The sequence below is a fragment of the Salmo trutta genome, chromosome 22, assembly GCF_901001165.1.
Source record: "Salmo trutta chromosome 22, fSalTru1.1, whole genome shotgun sequence".
NCBI classification, from domain to species: Eukaryota; Metazoa; Chordata; class Actinopteri; order Salmoniformes; family Salmonidae; genus Salmo; species Salmo trutta.
In genome coordinates this window covers 50,703,433-50,721,411 of record NC_042978.1, presented here as the reverse complement: position 1 = coordinate 50,721,411, position 17,979 = coordinate 50,703,433, and the positions used below count along the sequence as shown (strand labels likewise).

At 44.5% G+C, this 17,979-nt stretch overlaps 2 long non-coding RNA genes across 2 annotated transcripts; one reads left to right on the top strand and one right to left on the bottom strand.

Annotated features, from left to right (window-relative positions):
- Positions 1 to 6,095: 6,095 nt before the first annotated feature.
- LOC115158910 (uncharacterized) lies at positions 6,096 to 6,944 on the bottom strand. The gene is made up of 2 exons (XR_003868780.1): positions 6,668 to 6,944; positions 6,096 to 6,530 (listed from the first exon to the last, which is right to left on the bottom strand). It is a non-coding gene; the product is annotated as an uncharacterized LOC115158910 (long non-coding RNA).
- Positions 6,945 to 10,261: 3,317 nt separating this feature from the next.
- Positions 10,262 to 17,735, top strand: LOC115158909 (uncharacterized). The gene is made up of 2 exons (XR_003868779.1): positions 10,262 to 10,394; positions 17,413 to 17,735. It is a non-coding gene; the product is annotated as an uncharacterized LOC115158909 (long non-coding RNA).
- The last annotated feature ends 244 nt before the right edge of the window (positions 17,736 to 17,979 follow it).

The following is a 17,979-nucleotide window of genomic DNA, read 5'->3' as shown; positions in this document are numbered from 1 at the left end:
TACATGATATTAATGTGGGCTTACATAGCAAGAGTAATAAGAGCTCATACTGAAGATCGCCTTCTCAAAGTCAACAAGACGCGTGACCTTATTTTAACTTCCTCTGAGGCATCAGACTCAGGCATATTTCCATGGATCTGTCTCCTGTTGAACCACAATTACATCCTTCCTCTGAGGCATCAGACCCAGGCATATTTCCATGGATCTGTCTTCTGTTGAACCACAATTACATCCTTCCTCTGAGGCATCAGACTCAGGCATATTTCCATGGATCTGTCTTCTGTTGAACCACAATGACATCCTTCCTCTGAGGCATCAGACCCAGGCATATTTCCATGGATCTGTCTCCTGTTGAACCACAATGTCATCCTTCCTCTGAGGCATCAGACCCAGGCATATTTCCATGGATCTGTCTTCGTAGCTATGCTATGTGAGCTGGTCTGAAGCAACAAAACCCTCTGGTTGAACCACAATGCATCCTGGTTATTTAATACACACAGAGGACGGAACACTGGCTACATTCCATCATCTGTTTTCAACTATTTTCCTGGCTACATTAAGATTAAATAAACATTCAAATGATTCCCCTTACCTATTAGTGCAGTCCCTTGTTTTATTCACTTCACACTCAGTTCAGCAATTGATGATTATCTATTCTCTGGTTTTCTTTTTTTTCTTTTTTCTTTTATTTTAAATGTTAAAAAGATTAAATCAATACAAGATATTAACTCAGTACTCATGTGAGACGATTGAGGAATCATCACAATACTGTTGACTGAAGTGAAAAAGTGAATATCACCTGGATTTCTTATACTACAACAGACATCAGAGGGTAACCTAATTACATAGTGTGTGTAGCATGAATACTTGGATGTGTCAGGTCACAGGCGTGTGTACAAGCTAAGGACTTCATCCCGAATGGCACCCTATTTTTTTATTTTTTTAATCTTTATTTTAACAGGGAAAACAGACTGAGACCTGGATCTCTTTTACGGCTGTGCCCTGTGTAAACATGTTGACATATACAGTTTTAGGCATACAGACAAGAACATTTCAAACATACAAAACAAAGACACAATTCAACAGAAACAATCACAGATAACATCATATTGATCCTCCATAACATTTTTAAAATGGGCAAGGGACACCAGAGTGTCTAACTTAAGTTGGATCTGCAGTTTGTTCCATAAATAAGGTGCAAAGGAACTAAAGGCAGTCCTACCCAACTCTGTGGAGACCGCAGGAGTCTCTAATGTAATCCACATCTGTGATCTGGTTTTAAAATTAGTATATCTAGTGGAAATTAATGATGATATATATGGAGGTAGTTTTAAAAGAAGCGCTTTATAAATAAACAAGAGAGCATGTTGCTCTCGCCTCACAGATAGAGAGGCCCAACCCACATGTTGATAAAGGATACAGTGATGAGTTTTGTAACTATCACCCGTGATAAACCTGAGTGCACAATGGTAAATAGCATCCAGTGGTTTTAATGTTTGCCGATGCATGCATATAGATAATATCACCATAATCTAAAACGGACATAAAAGTAGCCTGCACAATTTTTCCCTATTTCCCTATCTATGCCCTATTTAGTGCACTAGTTTTGACCACAGACGTATGGGCCCTGGTCAGTAAGTAGGCCATCATGTAAGGTATAAGGAACCATTTGGGATGCAATCAAAGGTGATTTAGTCGTACCAGGAACGTGTATCCCACTCCTCTCCACTGTTCGTGTAGACCACCCAGCTGAGGCCTGGTCTCCTCTGTGTCTTGGCTGAATCTAAGAGAGGCTGGACCAGGGCTGGAGGATAGCAATTCACCCATACAGGAGCCATCTGACTGGACCTATTGGCTACCTGGACCGCCTCAGAGAAACAGCTGGTCAGATATACACCGTCCATGCTGAGCAGAACACAAGACCAGAACACAAGACTAGCCAGGCAGCAGGTAGCCTAGTGGTTAGAGCGTTGGACTAGTAACCGAAAGGTTGCAAGATCGTAATCCTCGAGCTGACAAGGTAAAAATCTGTCGTTCTACCCATGAACAAGGCAGTTAACCCACTGTTCCTAGGCCGTCATTGAAAACAAGAATTTGTTCTTAACTGACTTGCCTAGTTAAAGAAAGGTTGAAAAATATAAATAATATCACTGTATTCGAGGTACCACATTTTATGTCCTTGACGCCATAGGAGTCTACAGCCAAATTTGATATGAAATACGAAGGTTATCAAATAGCATTCTGGCGAATGACAAACAGTTCAGATTTAACAGAGAATGTATTCTACACAGCGATGGCAAGGAATACCTCACAGGACGTGAGCCAAGATTTAGAGTCAGAAAAACTCTGCAGCTCCACAAGAGCTTCTGCCTCTTTCACGCTTGGGATGGTTTCCATGGCAATTAGATCGGCCCCTGCTGTAACTAGATTTAGAGGCTTCGGTTTTTCCTGCCTCTCAGGCAAAGCCCTGGAGTGGGCCAATGCCGTATGGAGTGAGGGAGATGCGCCGTTGGACCATTACGCAGAGTTCACCCGCCGCTTTCGGGCAGTTTTCGACCACCCGCCTGAGGGACGAGCGGCAGGTGAACGTCTGTTCCACCTGAGGCAGGGGATGAGGAGCACGCAGGATTTCGCTTTGGACATCCGGACCCTGGCCGGCAGCACGGGATGGAACGACAGGGCCCTGATCGATCACTACCGGTGCAGTCTGCGCGAGGACGTCCGTCGGGACTTGGCCTGCCGAGACACCACCCTCACGTTGAACCAGCTGGTGGACCTGTCCATGCAGCTGGACAACCTGCTGGCCACCCGCGGACGTCCAGATCGGGGCCTGTCAGTTCCTTCCCCCAACACCTTCGCTCCGACACCCATGGAGCTGGGAGGTGCTGCGCTTAAGAAGACCCGGAGGAGGGGTCATTCCCTGCACCATCTGTGGCCGCAGAGGGCACACTGCTGGTCGGTGCTGGGGGGGTTTCTCAGGGAGTCGAGGCAGCAGGCAGGACCCCAGGTGAGTCGGCACCAGGCACACCCAGAGCCCCCTGTTTCTCACATGTATGTGTTTATTAAATTTCCTGAGTTTTCCCCGCATTCCCAGCGTAAGGCGCTCGTAGATTCAGGCGCAGCTGGGAATTTAATTGACCGTTCATTTGCCCATAGTTTAGGGATCCCCCTTGTTCCTGTGGATATGCCCTTCCCTGTGCACGCCCTAGATAGTCGACCATTAGGGTCAGGGCTGATTAGGGAGGCCACCGCTCCACTAGACATGGTTACGCAAGAGGGTCACAAGGAGAGAATCAGTCTCTTCCTTATTGATTCTCCTGCGTTTCCCGTGGTGCTGGGCCTACCCTGGTTGGCCTGTCATGACCCCACAATTTCGTGGCAACAGAGGGCTTTCAAGGGGTGGTCACGAGAGTGCTCAGGGAGGTGTGTAGGGGTTTCCATCGGTGCGACTACGGTGGAAAGTCCAGACCAGGTCTCCACCGTGCGCATCCCCTCAGAATATGCTGATTTGGCTCTCGCCTTCTGTAAGAAGAAGACGACTAAATTACCACCCCATCGACGGGGGGATTGTGCGATATATCTCCTGGTAGACGCAGCACTTCCCAGGAGTCACGTGTATCCTCTGTCACAGGAGGAAACGGCAGCTATGGAAACATATGTCTCCAAATCCCTGGGGCAGGGATACATTCGGCCCTCCACTTCACCTGCCTCCTCGAGTACATTTTTTGTGAACAAGAAAGATGGGAGTCTGCGCCCATGTATTGACTATCGAGGTATCAATCAAATCACTGTGAGGTACAGCTACCCACTGCCTCTCATATCCAGTGCGATCGAGCCAATGCACGGGGCGCGCTTCTTCACAAAATTGGATCTCAGGAGCGCTTACAACCTGGTGCGTATCTGGGAGGGGGACGAGTGGAAGACGGCATTTAGTACCACCTCAGGGCACTATGAGTACCTCGACGTGCCATACGGGTTGATGAATGCTCCATCAGTCTTCCAGGTCTTTGTTGACGAGATTTTCCGGGACCTGCACGGGCAGGGTGTAGTGGTGTATATCGACGACATTCTGATATACTCCGCTACACGCGCCAAGCATGTGTCCCTGGTGCGCAGGGTGCTTGGTCGACTGTTGGAGCATGACCTGTACGTCAAGGCTGAGAAATGCCTGTTCTACCAACAGCCCGTCTCCTTCCTAGGGTACCGCATTTCCACCTCAGGGGTGGAGATGGAGAGTGACCACATTTCAGCCGTGCGTAATTGGCTGACTCCCACCACGGTAAAGGAAGTGCAGCGGTTTCTAGGGTTTGCCAACTAGTACCGGAGGTTTATCCAGGGTTTTGGTCAGGTAGCAGCTACCATTACCTCACTGCTGAAGGGGGGACCGGTACGGCTGCAGTGGTCGGCTGAGGCGGACAGGGCTTTTGGTTACCTGAAGACTCTGTTTACCTCGGCTCCCATGTTGGCTCATCCGGATCCCTCTTTGGCATTCATAGTGGAGGTGGACGCGTCCGAGGCTGGGATAGGAGCCGTGCTCTCTCAGCGCTCGGGCACGCCACCAAAGCCCCGCCCCTGTGCTTTTTTTTTAAAAAAGAAACTCAGCCCGGCGGACTGACTATGATGTGGGGGACCGGGAGCTGTTGTCAAGGCTCTGAAGGCGTGGAGACATTGAATTGAGGGGGCTAAACACCCTTTTCTCATCTGGATGGACCACCGCAATCTGGAGTACATCCGGGCGGCGAGGAGACTGAACCCTCACCAGGCAAGGTGGGCCATGTTCTTTACCTGTTTTGTTTTCACTCTGTCCTACAGACCAGGTTCCCAGAATGCTAAGGCAGACGCACTGTCCTGAATGTATGACACAGAGCAGCGGTCCATGGATCACACTCCCATACTTCCGGCCTCTTGCCTGGTGGCACCGGTCGTGTGGGAGCTGGACGCGGACATCGAGCGGGAGCTACGTACAGAGCCCACTCCCCCCCGGTATCCAGCTGGGCGCCTGTACGTACCGTCTGCCGTCCGCGACCGTTTGATCTATTGGGCCACAACACATCACCCTCCTCCGGTCACCTTGGCATCGGTCGGATGGTGCGTTGCCTTAGTGGGAAGTACTGGTGGTCCACCTTGGTCAAGGACGTGAGGGTTTATGTTTCCTCCTGCTCGGTGTGTGCCCAGTGCAAGGCTCCCAGGCACCTGTCCAGAGGGAAGTTACAACCCCTACCTGTTCCACAACGGCCGTGGTCGCACCTGTCGGTGGACTTCCTGACAGATCTTCCTCCCTCACAGGGCAACACCACGATCCTGGTCGGTGTCGGCGCGCAGCTGGAGCCGCGCGTCAAGGGGGGGGGGTCTGCTGCATTTAGAAATCCATGTTGCCCCTCCTTTGTCATTAGGTTTTATAATGATACTGGAGTCATTTTTCAGTTCTATAAGAGATTATTTCTCTGCTTTGGACATATTGTGGAATACCTTGTATACTTTTTTCTTAGCCAGGAGATTATGTACATCTTTTCTCAACTAGGCGGCAATATGTTTCAAGAGAGGGATTTATTTTGGGTGGTAGAAATGTGCTTTTCCTCTTTTAAAATATGTATTTTCACTTGTCATGTCCTCAGGGCGAGAGTCAGGGTATCAATGAGGAAAAACATTAGCACTATTTCCTGTCTGGTTACTAATATCGATCAATAGATTAACATTGGCAGGTGCATATGGAGCAACCCCATTATCCAAAAAAAACAAAATGTAATCTCAAACTGCGGGAAAACTTTTAAAAGTCTATAACTGTATCAAATTTATTGGCCTGTGATGTTGGGACAAATGATAGCCCCTTACCTAGGGCAGATGAACATGTATCAGACAGGAAATAGTGTTGGACAAGTTAATTACCATGTCTTGCTCCATGTATGTGTCTGCTGGGCTATTAACAAACCTGTCACCCTGTCCGTCCCTCTGTCCACAGGTGAGTCTGTTAGACTATAGAACTCAAGAGCAACACATTAACAAACCTGTCACCCTGTTGTCAGCTATCTGCAGACTTTCTTCGGCTATATTTTTTGGGGGAACGACCAAATTCAATAAAGTTTTATATAAACAACTCATTATCATTTTTTTATTTTAAGATTATACAAAACAACTTTTTCACAGCGTGTTTGTCATGTTGGTCATTTTTACTAGCTTCTGTCTGTGATAACTTAAACATCCAGACAAATACACTTAGTCTAAAATAAATACAAGTCTAATGCCCAGAGTGAATATATTTGTATTCATGTATGTCATACAGGTGTCTCAACTAAAACATATATCACAGACAAGATTAAAGAATGGCACAAAGTAAATACAAGTCAGTGATTGCATCCGTAGCAGTTTGTATGAATTGAAGTGGTTACATACAATGAATGTTGACAGAATGGCTGTGAGACAGACTGTTGCTGTACTCCCAGGTAAGGACCTTGCTTCTGGAACCCCTGAAGACTCCCAGTATTCAGTCAGGGAGCTGTGAAGATGTGTGTCATTCCACAGCATGCAGTGGCCTGATAGGGAGATGACAAATAAATGCATTATGTACCTTTCATGTTCACTGTACATGTTGCTGAACAATTCAACCCTTTTGTTAGTGTCATTGATATGGAAATGCGCATACTCAGTTCATAAGCATTGACTGTAATACCTCTGGGGTCCTGTGGTGAACGACAGGGATTGGACAACAGCTTTCTTCCCAGCCTGTATTGTCAAACTGTCTTCAGAGTAGGACTAGTGATCTAGGACCAGCCCCCCCCATCAATGTAATCATTCAATGTGATATAAAAGGCAAAACTGATAAGAAATCAGTACTCCTACACTGAGATGCTTAGTGAATACGAAGCATAGTTACCCATCGTGCCACAAAAGCCGCGGCCCTTGCAGAGCAAGAGGAACAACTACTTCAAGGTCTCAGAGCGAGTGACGTCACCCAATTGAAACGCTATTAGCGCGCACCACCGCTAACTAACTAGCCATTTCACATCGGTTACACATGCTGCCCTGGTTTGTCTGCATGCTACCCTGGTCTGTCTGCATGCTGCCCAGGTCTGTCTGCATGCTGCCCAGGTCTGTCTGCATGCTGCCCTGGTCTGTCTGCCCTGGTCTGTCTGCATGCTGCCCAGGTCTGTCTGCCCTGGTTTGTCTGCATGCTGCCCTGGTCTGTCTGCCCTGGTTTGTCTGCATGCTGCCCTGGTCTGTCTGCCCTGGTTTGTCTGCATGCTGCCCTGGTCTGTCTGCATGCTGCCCAGGTCTGTCTGCATGCTGCCCTGGTCTGTCTGCATGCTGCTTTCTAGTGATCCAACTCCTCTCTTCATCTGAAATGCAACAACACCAAAGACATGAATAAGAATTAGCCTAGTCAGTCAGTAACTTAGTTAACAAATGAAACACTTATGCTAATGTGCGCACGCCTATTCAGCCAAATTTATACCAAATGAAATCAAGAGGGGCATTTTTCTTGCCAACTTTTTCAGTCACTAGAGCATCAATAAACAGGTAGGGGGGAAAAAAGTAGTTTTTACAAAAATTGTTCAGTTGTTATTTTCCAGAACCCTAACTACAGTCCACTGAGCTAGCTAAGGTGGTGAACTCACTGAGCTAGCTAAGGTGGTGAACTCACTGAGCTAGCTAAGGTGGTGAACTCACTGAGCTAGCTAAGGTGGTGAACTCACTGAGCTAGCTAAGGTGGTGAACTCACTGAGCTAGCTAAGGCGGTGAACTCACTGAGCTAGCTAAGGAGGTGAACTCACTGAGCTAGCTAAGGCGGTGAACTCACTGAGCTAGCTAAGGCGGTGAACTCACTGAGCTAGCTAAGGCGGTGAACTCACTGAGCTAGCTAAGGCGGTGAACTCACTGAGCTAGCTAAGGCGGTGAACTCACTGAGCTAGCTAAGGCGGTGAACTCACTGAGCTAGCTAAGGCGGTGAACTCACTGAGCTAGCTAAGGCGGTGAACTCACTGAGCTAGCTAAGGCGGTGAACTCACTGAGCTAGCTAAGGTGGTGAACTCATGCTGATGGTGGGAGTTAGGTTACTTTCCTTCAGCAGTTTTGTTTTTTAGCTATTGGCATTTTTTTTTTTAAATCAACTTTATCAATCAGATGGATAGCTTAGCAAATACAACTATTTGTTCTCCCCTCGCATGTAAAGATGCCTGATACAGCTTGCCAGTAGCTAGTAAAGTAGCATGAACTAGTGAGAAGCCAGCTAGAGTTAATGGCTTTTACCAAAACATGTACAGTGCATTCGGGAAAGTATTCAGACCTCTTGACTTTTTCCACATTTTTGTTAGGTAACAGCCTTATTCTAAAATGGATTTAATAGTTTTTCCCCCTTCTCAATCAATATACACACAATACCCCATATTGTGTGTGATGAGGGGAAAATAATTTACAACATTTTAGAATTAAGTTGTAACGTAACAAAATGTGGAAAAAGGGAAGAGGTCTGAATACTTTCCGAATCCACTGTACATGTATAAAAGAGGCAATTACCTTCAAACAGATCATTTGTTTTATTCTACGACGTTTACATGTATAAAAAAGAGGCAATTACTTTCAAGCAGATCATTTGTTTTATTCAAGGACTTCAGGCCATGGAGTAATAGCTATTTGTTCGTAGAACCTGCGTCTTCACCAGAGTCTTCTGCCTCGTTCACAAAAAACTGGACTCTCGGAAGAAAAAAAATCGATTTGAATGGTCGTTCACATCGGAATCCGAACTCGGGCCTCTTTTCAGAGCTCCGACCTGTAGATCACTGACGTCATGACGTCGTGTTTTCCGAGTTCCCAGAACGAAACGCGGCATTAACCAGCTACAAAAAAAAGACACTTCCGGTTGTAGCTGTACTCCAATCTAGTCACAACTAGAGAGGAAGAGGAGGAAGACAGAGAGGAACCAACTCGGCGGAAAATATGTCTCCGTCCAGCGGGTGGCGGTTTTTTCCTTGTTTCGCCTTCCCAGGCAAGGAGTTTTTGTAATGGAGGTCCATGAGAAAGTGTTGAAATTGGTCAACAACAAAACAATTAATGTCTCATGTTTGCTAAGTGAGGTTTATTTGATCTAGTAGAAGGTTCGTAATGCTTAAGTTGTAACGAGAGTGTACTGATTTGAGAAAAAAACACTTTATATTGGTTGTTTCGAGATGACTATGCATATTCATGACATGGGGCTAGTAAGCATATTATCTTACTAACTGCTTTGCTTTATCTTGACCAGGTCGCAGTTGTAAATGAGAACTTGTTCTCAACTTGCCTACCTGGTTAAATAAAGGTGAAATCAAAAATAAAACATTTTTAAAAAGTCTCTATTCTTTGAATACAGGCGGGTGACCTCAACTACCCTCATCGAATATTCAAATAAGGATTACAATAATGAGAATAATGAGATGTATCCAACAATTCAAAGAAAGGAAAGGCTGGAGCTAGATTGCCCGCTATGTTGCTTTGTGAACTTCCATTGTTAGGGCGGAGATAGATGTATCTTGTCAGTATATTGTAACGACCCGGTATTGTGTTCTGTGTTCGTGGGTGTGTTATGGTTCTCATGGCTACTAGCAGGGGTTGAATGTGTCAGGACAGAGGGAAAGGGTGGGGGGTATGATGGGTAATCCCGCGGGATTTGGAAATGCATAAATAGGGATTACTGTCTCATCTCTCTCTCTCTTTCTGTTCGGGCCTTGATCTGTTCTTATGGGGGTGACCCTCAACCCGACATGGTGTAATTGTGTACGTTCGGCATTTAGCGGCGTGGGCTGTGGCCACAACAATAGCCCAGTTTAGGAATAAACCTGTGTTCTGACCTGCACACCTAGAGTCCGTCTCTTTTCCTTTTATGACCCAGCCGGGTCATTACAATATCAATATATATATTTCTACTTTACACACTCATCTACTGTCAAATCTACCATTCCAGTGTTTTAATTGCAATATTGTATTTACTTCGCCACCATGGCCTATTTATTGCCTTTACCTCCCTTATCTCACCTCATTTGCTCACATTGTATATAAACTTATTTTTCTACTGTATTATTGACTGTATGTTTGTTTTACTCCATGTGTAACTCTGTTGTTGTATGTTGTCGAACTGCTTTGCTTTATCTTGGCCAGGTCGCAATTGTAAATGACAACTTGTTCTCAACTGGCCTACCTGGTTAAATAAAGGACTTGTTCTCAACTGGTCTACCTGGTTAAATAAAGGTGAAATAAAATAAATAAATAATATATCAGTTGCTAATTCTGTGTAAATGTAATGTTATATATTTGTGTATTTGTAGCTCTAAAAGTCCCCTCTTTGCCCGTGTTGCTATGGTGATAAAGGTTGTTAAACGACGTTACCTAGCTAATGTTAGCAACACGACCGGTCATCTTCGGGAAAGGTAATTTAGCGCTAGCGATGCTGTGTCTTCATTATTTTATGAATGTAGTTAATACAAAAGTATTTGCTAGATCTTTTTTGTTGTTGTTGATGTTTTACGATGACATGTATTTTAGGTAGCTAGATGGGTTATCAGTGAACTGTTAGCGAAGTAAACTGCTATAACGTAGACTGACATTCACTCTTGACTCTCACTCGTGTGGTTGAGGAAGATACAGACAGGCGGGGTGTAATTTGGTTGTTATTGTGACATCCAACAACCTAGAAAAAGTAGCTTAGTCTGTTGACATAGTTGGCTAGCTACGTTAGACTAAATCGCTTGATATCATTGGTTTCCCTACCGACAGATGGTGGAATTCCCCCACAATGCGTTTGTCCAGGATGTGTGGTGGTCAGAAATGGAATAGAGTGGAGGCATGTTTGTTCTATTAATTAGATTGTCTATTTCTAACTAACGTCGAACAATATTCATCCTCTATAACTACCATGAAGGCATCTGTGAGGAGAGGATGGTTTTAGGGCAATTCCATGTTAACAGAATGATGCAGATTACAGATTTTTCACTTTTTAAAATGTATGCCAAACAAAACAATTATTGTTGCAAAGTTAAACCAACCATTCAACTCTGTTCACAAGGATGAATTTTAACATACATTTTAAAGTGAAACATCTGAGTCTCCGCAGCATTCTGTTACCATGGAATTTTGTCTTTCATATTATTTTCCATGGCTGGCCTCATCCTTCCTTGTCCAACTGGGACATCAGTACAGCAAGTATGACACAGTTTGAGATAAACTGATTTAAAATTAGGCTTGCCTGTCAAGCAATCAGTTAACCAACTCTGTGTGATAACGCACTGACTGTATCAAATGCAACAGGTGTGTTTAGTGTGAAATCCTTACTAATGAGCTCTTCCCAACAATGCAGTTAAACAAAATAAATAATAATAAGACATTACTAAAATACACTGAAATGTAGATATATACAGGGAGCACCAGATCAATGTGCTGAGGTATGAGCTATATACAGTTGAAGTTGGAAGTTTACATACACCTTAGCCAAATACATTTAAACTCAGTTTTTCACAATTCCTGACATTTAATCCTAGTAAAAATTCCCTGTCTTAGGTCAGTTAGGATCACCACTTTATTTTAAGAATGTGAAATGTCAGAATAATAGTAGAGAGAATGATTTATGTCAGCTTTTATTTCTTTCATTACATTCCCAGTGGGTCAGAAGTTTACATGCACTCAATTAGTATTTGGTAGCATTGCCTTTAAATTGTTTAATTTGGGTCAAACGTTTCGGGTAGCCTTCCACAAGCTTCCCACAATAAGTTGGGTGAATTTTGTCCCATTCCTCCTGACAAAGCTGGTGTAACTGAGTCAGGTTTGTAGGCCTCCTTGCTCGCACACGCTTTTTCAGTTCTGCCCACAAATTTTCTATAGGATTGAGGTCAGGGCTTTGTGATGGCCACTCCAATATCTTGACTTTGTTGTCCGTAAGCCATTTTGCCACAACTTTGGAAGTATGCTTTGGGTCATTGTCCATTTGGAAGACTGATTTGTGACCAAGCTTTAACTTCCTGACTAATGTCTTGAGATGTTGCTTCAATATATCCACAGAATTTTCCTCCCTCATAATGCCATCTATTTTGTGAAGTGCACCAGTCTCTCCTGCAGCAAAGCACCCCCACAACAAGATGCTGCCACCCCCGTGCTTCACGGTTGGGATGGTGTTCTTCGGCTTGCAAGCGTCCCCCTTTTCTTCCAAAAATAACGATGGTCATTATGGCCAAACAGTTCTATTTTTGTTTCATCAGACCAGAGGACATTTCTCCAAAAAGTACGATCTTTGTCCCCATGTGCAGTTGCAAACTGTAGACTGGCTTTTTTATGGCGGTGGCTTCTTCCTTGCTGAGCAGCCTTTCAGGTTATGTTGATATAGGACTCGTTTTACTGTGGATATAGATAATTTTGTACCTGTTTCCTCCAGCATCTTCACAAGGTCCTTTGCTGTTGTTCTGGGATTGATTTGCACTTTTCGCACCAAAGCACGTTCATCTCTAGGAGACAGAACGCATCTCCTTCCTGAGCGGTATGACGGCTGCGTGGTCCCATGGTGTTTACACTTGCGTACTATTGTTTGTACAGATGAACGTGGTACCTTCAGGCATTTTGAAATTGCTCCCAAGGATGAACCAGACTTGTGGAGGTCTACAATTTTTTTCCTGAGGTCTTGGCTGATTTCTTTTGATTTTCCCATGATGTCAAGCAAAGAGGCAATGAGTTTGAAGGTAGGCCTTGAAATACATCCACAGGTACACCTCCAATTGACTCAAATTATGTCAATTAGCCTATCAGAAGGTTCTAAAGCCATGACATCATTTTCTGTAATTTTCAAAGCTGTTTAAAGGCACAGTCAACTTAGTGTATGTAAACTTCTGAACCACTGGAATTGTGATACAGTGAATTATAAGTGAAATAATCTGTCTGTAAACAATTGTTGGAAAAATGACTTGCGTCATGCTCAAAGTAGATGTCCTAACCGACTTGCCAAAACTATAGATTGTTAACAAGAAATTTGTGGAGTGGTTAAAAAACGAGTTTTAATGACTTCAACCTAAGTGTATGTAAACTTCTGACTTCAACTGTATGTACATGAAGGCAGGGTAAAGTGACTAGGCATCAGGATAGATAATAATAAGGTATTTGACGTAGATATGTAGATGAAGGCAGGGTAAAGTGACTAGTCATCAGTGTGTATTATATGCATGTGTGCATTTCGAACTGGTGACCTTTCGTTTACTGGCCCGACGCTCTAACCGCTAGGCTGCCTGACGCCTGTGTGTGTGGCGTCGGTGTGTGTGTGTGTGGCGTCGGTTTGTGTGTGATGTGTGTGAGTGGACAAAACATTAAGAGCACCTTCAGAATATTGAGTTGCCCTCAGACTAGCCTCAATTTGTCAGGGGATGGACTCTACAAGGTGTTCAATCAATAAATCAAATGTATTTATAAAGCCCTTCATACATCAGCTGATGCCACAAAGTGCTGTACAGTAACCTAAAACCCCAAACAGCAAACAATGCAGGTGTGGAAGCAAAAAGTTAAAAGTGTTCCAGAAGGATAGTGGTCCATGTTAACTCCACTACTTCCAACAGTTGTGTCAAGTTGACTGGATGTCCTTTGGGTGGTGGATCATTTTTGATACACACAGGAAACTGTTGAGTGAAACCCAGCAGCGTTGCAGTTCTTGACACAGTCCCCTTTTTTCTTTTCTTTTTTTACGTAGTGGCGCAGCCAGTCCACAAGGTGGCGCAGTGCCCCTCTTACATTCTTTGTGGAGCTCTGTGCCTGATACAGAGGTCATGGATGGCAGGGAGCTCGGATGATTTACTGGGCCTTCCGTACGGCACCACCCTCTTTGCGATCGAGGGTGGTAACAGTTGCCATACCAAGTGTTGATGCAGCCAGTCAAGATTCTTTCAATGGTGCAGCTGTAGAAACTTTTTGAGGATCTGAGGGCCCATGCCGGGGGGGGGGGGGGAAGAGGCACTGTTGTGCTCTCTTCACGACTGTGCGGAGGTGTGAACCATATTAAGTCCTTAGCGTCGCCAAGGAAAGTGAAGCTCTCCACTACAACTCGTCAATGTGGATGGGGGGCGTGCTCCCCCTGTTTCCTGTAGTCCGCTCCTTGGTCTTACTGATGTTGAGGGAGAGGTTGTCCTGGCACCACAGGCCATGTCTCCTGCCTCGCTGTAGGCTGTCTCGTCGGTGATCAGGCCTACCACCGTCGTGGTGTCAGGAAACTTGATGATGGTGTTGGAGTCGTGCGTTGCCACGAAGTCGTGGGTGAACGGGGAGTACGAGAGGGTGTACTCCCCCCAGGATGATTGTAGACTAGCTCAGAAGCACGTTGACACACTAATGAATATGCTCACAGTGGCCCAGATTCACAGTGTCTCGGAGTACTGAGCTGGCCCAGATTCACAAAGTGTCTCGGAGTACTGAGCTGGCCCAGATTCACAAAGTGTCTCGGAGTACTGATCTGGCCCAGATTCACAAAGTGTCTCGGAGTACTGAGCTGGCCCAGATTCACAAAGTGTCTCGGAGTACTGAGCTGGCCCAGATTCACAAAGTGTCTCGGTGTAGGAGTACTGAGCTGGCCCAGATTCACAAAGAGTCTCGGAGTAGGAGTACTGAGCTGGCCCAGATTCACAAAGAGTCTCGGAGTAGGAGTACTGAGCTGGCCCAGATTCACAAAGCGTCTCGGAGTACTGAGCTGGCCCAGATTCACAAAGAGTCTCGGAGTAGGAGTACTGAGCTGCGATCAAGTCGGCATTTTATCTCATAATGAATAGGACTGAGGCACCCGATATTTAGGTCAGCCCCTCCTACTTTGAGACGCTTTGTGACCTCAGACCAATATCATTTTCTAAAACAAATTTATTTGCTCCATTGCCATGATGTAAGCAGCATTTTGTATTACTTGACTGTGTAACAATTGTTGCCTATTGCCTCACTGTACGTGATTCATTATGTGAGGAATATTGATCTGCTTTAGTTTAGTGCAGGCAGCAACAGGAGATGTTTCCATTGATAGTACTGTGGGACAGCAGGTGTCTGAGATGAAGGCCCTGCCCTGCTCTGCGTGGCTGCAGACCACATGGATCTAGTGATCAGAACTTGGCCTGGCTAGCACAGCTGTTTAGTTTTAGTTCAGTGATTCAGTTTGGAGAGGACACACAGGCCTACAAAATCCATACCTTCTGTAAAGTCATTGATCCTGTCAATTCAACAGCTCTAGTTATGATTAATTAGTCAGTGATGATTCACTGTTTTGAACACAAAGGCTATCTTCAGTGTTATGTTAGCAGGTACTTTGACCCAATCTGAAGGAAATTACAGATTTTAATCGAATGCCTTGAACTGTGTAACCTGTGGGCCATAAAGCAGATTACATTCACTACACTAGCATCTCATATTTATGATCCCAACAACGGAATTTTTTTATCAAATCCAGTCCTGTGACTTCTGCCATATTTTTACTCCCTCTGCCATAATCTTCATTTGTCTCCCTCTGCCATAGTAAAACCAAGGATAGATAGATTGTGTCCTTGGATAAACTCTCCCCTGTGTGAGGCATGGATTATTTTATTTTTTTCTCTCCCCAATCTCGAAATCTTGTCTCATCGCTGCAACTCCCCAACGTCTCGGTAGGTGAAGGTCGAGTCATGTGTCCTCCGAAACCGCGCTTCTTAACACCCGCCCGCTTAACCAGGAACCCAGCCGCACTAATATGTCGGAGGAAACACCGTTCAACTGACGACTGAGGTCAGCCTGAAGGTGCCCGGCCCGCCACAAGGAGTCGCTAGAGCGCTATGAACCAAGTCAAGCCCCCCTGGCCAAACCCTCTCCTAACCCGGACGACACTGTGCCAACTGTGCGCTGCCCTATGGGACTCCCGATCACGGCCGGTTGTGATACAGCCCGGGATCAAACCCGGGTCTGTAGTGGCGCCTCTAGTACTGCGATGCAGTGCCTTAGACCGCTGCGCCACTCGGGAGTCCAGAGGAACGGATTCTTGATCTACCTAATGTTGGAAAGCGATTCGATGTTCCAAACATATTGTTCATCATGTCTGCTGCAGAGGGACAAGAGAGAGCAATGAGAAAGCACAGTTTGATCAGTCACGGAAATGAATGATGAAAACATGTTGTCTCAGCAGCTAAAAACAAGATGGAGAACAAGGTAGAGTGAGAAAAATCGGAGCTTTGACAGAGTCACAGCCGACCAGCACTAGCTCATGTATGCATAGTCACTTTAACCATATCTACATGTACATACTACCTCAATCAGCCTGACTAACCGGTGTCTGTATGTAGCCTTGCTACTTTTATAGCCTCGCTACTGTATATAGCCTCTCTACTGTATGTAGCCTCGCTACTGTATATAGCCTCTCTACTGTATATAGCCTGTCTTTTTACTGTTGATTTTATTTCTTTACTTACCTATTGTTTACCTAATAACTTTTTTGCGCTATTGGTTAGAGCCTGTAAGTTAGCATTTCTCTGTAAGGTCTACACCTGTTTGTATTCGGCGCACGTGACAAATAAACTTTGATTTGATGTTAATTACCTTCTTTTTTTTCAGAGAGAAAATCGATACCTGATGTTAAAAAAAAAATGGATATATCGTCACAAAGAATATATACTGTATCAATTTCCCCCCATCACTAGATATTACCTGCACTTCCTATTCAGCCTTCCAATCTACCATTCCAGTGTTTTACTTGCTATACTTTATTTACTTTGCCACTATGGCCTATTTTGCCTTTACCTCCATTATCTCACATCATTTGCTCACATTGTATATAGTCTTATTTTTTTTCTACTGCATCATTGATTGTATGTTTTTACTCCATGTGTAACTCTGTGTTTTTGTATGTTGTCGAACTGCTTTGCTTTATCTTGGCCAGGTCGCAATTGTAAATGAGAACTTGTTCTCAACTTGCCTACCTGGTTAAATAAAGGTGAAATAAAATAAATAAATAAATGTCATAGCTTAGCAGCTTTCCAAATGCAAAGGTTGATATTACTTTGGTGTATAGTGACAGAGATGATGGCTTCCAGACTGTGTTTGTAAAGAGGACTTTTTTTTTTGTCAGCTGAGCTCTGTCACCACCATGCTGATGATGGCAAGGGTAGTAAAAATAGCCTCCCCAACTCTATTTGTCCTCTCAAGTCAAAAACAAGACTAACAATGATGGCTAAACACTGAATGTACGAAAGACAAATACTGTATAGTGGACCATCTTGAATAATTGAACATTGTCGTGATAGACCTTCATTTGTAATTCTTCAAGCTAAACAGATTTAATGATCTATAAGCACAACAACAACACTTGTTACAGAATATTTTACATAGAAATAATAGTCATGCTAATGACTATTTGTCATTTAACCAAAAGATCGCAGACGAGACAAAAAAAAATTCAACATCCCCTTTTTTGTTTTTAAGGGTGGGAGGTTACCGTGGTAACGCGACTCTTCGGACCGATACGCCGGAAGAGAGAGGAAAGATAGCGGAAGTGGATGATGATGAGTTCAAATCAAGCAGCGCCTCAAGTAAAGTTGGTGAAGACGAATGTTCTGAATGGACAACAGTAGTATCGAAAATAGAAACAGAAAAGGAAATTGTGTAAAATTGGAGTGGAGGATATGTCTAATGAATGATACTTAATCAATTGTTGGGATTTGTTTGTTGAGTAAAGATGCATATCTGGGAGACCTGTTTGATGTGGAGAAGTATGCACTGGGAAAAGTAAAGTCTGTCAGAGTGACCAGGAGTGGTCTTTTATTTTTGATTCATTGTATTTCTGAAGAACTGAGAAAGATTGCAATGGGCCTCAAATGAATCCGGACAACAGAAGTTTTATGTTTTGAACTTCAGCGGGGTAGAGACACCCGTCAAAGGAGTCATTCTCAGGGGTGACGACGGATGTTCAGGTTGAATCCCTGAAAATATTTCCTGGTGTGGTTGGTGTCCGGCGTCTGACCCGCTGGGTGACCGGAGGAAAAGAGGAAA